The sequence below is a fragment of the Erpetoichthys calabaricus genome, chromosome 15 (assembly GCF_900747795.2).
Source record: "Erpetoichthys calabaricus chromosome 15, fErpCal1.3, whole genome shotgun sequence".
NCBI lineage: Eukaryota > Metazoa > Chordata > Cladistia > Polypteriformes > Polypteridae > Erpetoichthys > Erpetoichthys calabaricus.
The window spans coordinates 59656345-59662041 of NC_041408.2; positions in this window are offsets into that span (position 1 = coordinate 59656345).

Below are 5697 nucleotides of genomic sequence, written 5' to 3' on the forward strand. Positions count from 1 at the left end.
AAGTTGGAGGACTGCTTGCAGGGCCGGATGCAGTTTAGCATCATACCCAGGACATATGTTGTTCCTCATGGAATCCTGAATGAGGCACATTACCTGCATTGTGAGGGAGCATCAGTTACAGCACTACGGCCATGTGGTGCGATTCCCAGAGGGTGATCCGGCTCACAGTATCCTCATTGTTGAGGACCCAAGTGGCTGGACCAGGCCAAGGGGACACCCACTTAATACCTGGCTACGGCAGATAGAGGGTCATTTCCGGAAGGTGGGACTGGACTGCGTGTCTGCCTGGGGGGTTGCCAACCAGGATCCCAAGCTGTTTCATCATGTGGTGTGGAGTGGCAACGTGCTGTACAAGTGCATGCTCCCCGACCTGACCTACCTCTTCTCTTATGGTGATCGATGTTGTATCCTTTTGTAACTCAATTCTGTTGGCATCTTTTGTAAGTCACTTTGGATAAAGGTGTTTGCTAGACAATTAAATGTAAATGTAAATGCAAGAAAATGCATGAAACTACTAAATGCAGCAGTTCTCCCTCTGCAAAAAGTATTTCTAACAAATCATAATTAGTATAAGACATGATTTTTTTTAATGAACTGCTCTTTTCTTTCCAATAACATCCTCTTTTTCTGTTGCTTTTGAGAACATTCATGGAGAGTGGTTCTCTATTGGATAGTGACTGTGCGATGTAACTAACACTCATTTTTCCAGTAGTCCTTTTTTATTGATTGCTTTTTCCAGATTTCTGCTCTGACTGATCGTCAGCTTATCCTGCTGGTGCTTTATACTTCAAATGAAGTTGCACTCATGTCCTCAATGTTACATTTTTTTCAGTACTTCAAAAAGACATTTCCTGGACGCCCGACCTGCCTGATTCATTAGAAGGTTTACTAAGGAAAAAAAATGATAATCGGTGGTGTGTCTCCCGCCTCCACACTGATGTTACCAGGGAGCATTAGGATGAGGAATTAGAAGCATCTGGCAGGGATTTAGATCAGCATTGTGGGATGTGAAAATGGATCCCAGCAGATGGACTATCACTTTTCCATTTCCTTTGGCCCAGAACATAGCACGATGAAAAGAACCAAATGTATTCTAAACTGACCAGTGCGACATATGGAAATGAGGCTTTACCTGCAGGGTCAGTCCACTGATTTATACTTACAAGTCAAAGGTCAGCATCTCCACTTTGCTGCCACAGGAGAACAGTTAGGTTTGTGTTTATTTGAATGTTACTCGGCTTCCATGACAACAGCTTAATATAAAGCGGAATTGGAACGCCTTGAGAGGCAAGTGCAAACGATGTCATGCTTGAAAACGTCTTCAGCCCCTAAAATCTCTGCATGTTGTTGCCGGAAATGGGCTGCACAATAAAATCATATATTGACGTTAATTTATTTGACACTGTTAATGTTATTTATGAGTAACGGCAGAAGCATTTGCTTCGGTTTCTACTAGCTGCAGAACTGTGCAAGGCAAGGTGCTTTAAACAGACAATTCCTCTCTTCTTTGTTTGTTAGGGGACAGTTAACAAGGTGCCTCAAACTGAGCAAATGAAAGTCTCTTTCAGACGCCAGGGTAATTGATTGGACCCCTAACTGCGCTCTATTTGCTTTCTTCATGCCTACTGCGGAATTTTTCTAATTAGTATTTTATTGTCTCCAGAGGAGCAGATCAATACATCATCTTGCAGGGCAGCTTTTCCATTTTCCTTTGAACTTTCAACATACAAGTTTCAAACTAAAGGCCATGGACGCCTTAAGTTTGTCATCTTAATGAGGCCAAACCTGTCTCTTATTAAAAGGTTTGATTTCCCAGCATCCATAACGTTTATTTATGGAATGTAAATGTCATTTTCCACTAAACCTGTCTTATTTATACTTTACTGATGCAGCAGCTACAAATGTCACAAAGATAAAGATTTAGGGCAAGAAATTTTTATTTTTATGGGAAATGAACTGCAGGAAAAAAGGTGAGTGGCAGACACAGTGTCCTGTAATAGACTTATTCCTGCCTGTAGCCTATGTTGCTATGTTATAATCTAAATTTTGGTCACCCTGAACAAGAATAAAGGGATCAAAAAATGAGTAGACGGATGGCTGAAGGGATGGATGTTGGATCTGATAAAAGTGCAAATTGTGGTGGGTACGGCACAAGTAGTTGGACTATTACACTAGTCAGGAAAGAACAGTATGTGGCATCATATGCTATGGCCGGAGTGTCTTATTTTTTAAAATTTCTTTCCATCTATTAATCATCATTCACTATTAATGCACTTCAAGGTCAAGGAAACCCGGAGCACATTCCAGTTGAATTGGATGACAAGGAAGGTAACAACCTTAGATAGTTGTGCCAATTTTTAATGATTCCTTCCATTAAATAAATTCACCCACTTTTATAATTGTAATGATAACTAGTGAAACATGCAGACCTACGGTCCTACAATAAAGTGCAAACAAAAACCAAGTTAAAGATAACGAGAAGATGATACTTATGATGTATTTCATAATGTATTTATTTACTTCTGGTAGATCATCAAAAGCAAGCAGAACTTTTCTGTTTTGACAACAAATTCTTTAGATTTAAATTTAAAAAAATACAGGTTGACATTGATCACATTACTGATGTACCTTTGCTATGTAGTGGCCTTCAAAGAAATATCAATGGAAGGATGTAAAAGCAGTGCTTTTATATGGTCAGAAGTTTTGACTTTTTAGTGATCTTCTCGATTGTTGCTGTGTAGTTCTGTTCCCTTGAGATTCTTGTATTCTGCGTTCTGGACTTTCTCTTGCATGTCTATGAGCCATCATGCTTGTTTGCTGCTCAATTGCTCTATATTTAGGATTTCTTCTTCTTGATTGTCAATGTGGGTCAGCATCTTGTTTTCCTATTCTTTTTCATTCTTTGTCACTTAATCATCTTCTGCAATTTGCTTGGCACTTAGCAGATGCCACTGATCTTCTTTTACTTTCTGCCATTATGGTGGTTATCCCTTGATTTTGCAATCACTTGTTGTAAACACATGACCACAGGTCACTTTGATGTTTTTTATTTATGTTTAATAAAATGTGATGTTTGATATGCAAAAAACACACTACTTACATTTGATTATAAATTCTGATCACATATTTTAAAATATTCAATTGTCGGCATGCAATTTTTCCCACTTTGTTGTTCGCATATTTTGTATCTCGCACTTGACACTAAGCTTTCCTTCTTAATATTATATTGTTCTTCATCATATAATTGACAATTGAGGTTTGCTTGACACTCAGCAGATGTTTCTGCTCTTATTTTTCTTTCCAAAATGTCACTTGGTTTTGCACTCACTTTGCCGTAATAAACAAAGGACAACAGTTCACTTTGTCAAGGTTGGCACTACCTAAAATTTCTGGAATTTCCAGAACATAACAGGTTATAAGCTTAAGATTAACACCAAGATCAAGGTTCTAGGCCAAGTCATTTGTGAGTAATCATATGACAGACAGATAGACCTCAGGATTACATACATAGGACAGGTGGCAATTGAAATTGTTCCCTTTGTTTGTCCATGGACAAGCAAAGAAACAAACAAGAGAAATGACGCACTTTGGTGTATGTCCCGATTGTGGGAATTCAACAAATGAAGAGTCACGGGGTTGCAGTCGCTGCTGGCGGAGCTCTGTCCAGCAGGTTGCTCTAGCCAGTAATGACGACTCTTTAGGTCGCTCAGGGTGTTATGGTGGCTGTACCAGAAGGGGCAGGATCAAATGCCTTCACTGGGTGGCTTCTCTACACTGTAGGGAAAGAAGGAGATGACAACAATACCAGCAGTGCCCACTCTCATCTCGGTAGGTTACTATGTACCTCAACTGGGCCTGCAAGGAGGTCCTCCGATGCTCATCCGTGACAATATATAGATTGTAAAATCTTAATTCTCACATAAAATGGTTTACTACCACCTCTTATCTTAGAAGACTTATCAGTGCCAATCCTTTAGGTCGTACACTGCAGTCTTAAGATACACTTCCAAATAGTGTTGATAAGGCCCTTAGCTATAGGGTACCCTAACTCTGAAATAACCCTACCTACCATTACTAGAGAAGCCTCATGAGGTTTAACATTTAAATCAAGACCCCTTATTTTAGCAAGTCATAATCTTGATAGAGTAAATGGTGAGCTTGTTTTATATAACTATCTTATACTGAATGTTAATTAACTGTAGAAATTGGCTTTGTTTTGTCCTTACTTTTCCATTTCCTTTTACATTTCAGTGTTTGTGGTGGCACTTGGTCTAAATTGGAGAAGATCTGCTGTTGCACGTGACGGACCGTTTTGTAGATGTCTTCTATTAAAATGAAATTTTTCATTTGTGGCGTGCAGAATCCTTTTTAGAATGTGACTGACCAAGCATTGTTGGAATTCATACTTAAAACTATCCTGGATATACTGGGAATATAAAGAATGATATTTCTCTGTTTAAATTTTGTGTTTGTTGAATTTCACTTTTCCTACTATATTTGTAATTGTTGTATAGCATACTGCGGTGGGCTGGCGCCCTGCCCGGGGTTTGTTTCCTGCCTTGCGCCTTGTGTTTGCTGGGATTGGCTCCAGCAGACCCCCGTGACCCTGTAGTTAAGATATAGTGGGTTGGATAATGGACGGATGGATGGATGGATGGATGGATAGCATACTGGGCTCGTAACTGGAAGTGTGTAGAAGAAGAAAACACTGAAATGCATTTGAACAAGAATGAAAAGAATAATTCATTTGTTCCACGGTCACCATTTCATTGCAGGGAAAGTTTAAATAGTTAACTTTAAAACTAGGACATCATCATTAAATTTGCAAATATGTAGTCTTCCTCTCAAGCTTCCAAATGATTTCTTCAGTAACTGTCACACATTTAAAATACCATAACATGGGCACATTAATCCATCTATTTTCCACAGCTGCATTTTTCTTGTGAGGATTATTCTGTGGAGCTGAAGCCTATTTGATGCACATGGAGGGAACCAACCAGCCATGGAGGGCACACCAGTCCTTTATGAGAGACACAGCATGAAGAACACCCCATGTAATGAAGGGGTCCCATTAGTACTGCAGGGTTGGCTGAACACTGCAACCTTACTCTGGCACTGTGGAACACAGAATGTATTAGCTATGCAGACTGCAGTCAGATATGTGTATCCCAAATAGATTAATTGCCTCATGCTGTTGTGATTATAATTTATAAAGTTATGAAGTTTCCTTTTCATTGGGTTTCTGTAAATAACTTATGGGTATCATGTTTTTTGGGTTACTGATTTCATTCCCAATGTTACTTTTTTGATTTGTGTTGTAGCAGTAGAGGCTGTTTTCGACCTCTTGAACCCTCAGGTACCACGCCAAACACCAGGTAAAAGTCCAAGACTTTTTATTTTTATGACAATAATATGCACTAAGCACCCTCCACTCCACACTACACATACAAATAGCAATAATCAATAATCAAGCACAAATACCAATCCTCCTCTCCCAGACACTTTGCCACCCTTCCTCCCAGCTCAGCTCAGTGTGTGGGCTTTCCCACAGTCCTTTTATACCCCCTGACCCGGAAGTGGTTCCTGTCCAACAATCCATAAGTCCTCATTACTTCCGGGTCAGGGTCAAAGTCCTTTTCTTCAACCTGGAAGTACGTCATTTCTCCTGTTCATGTGACCAGGACATACTTCCAGGTT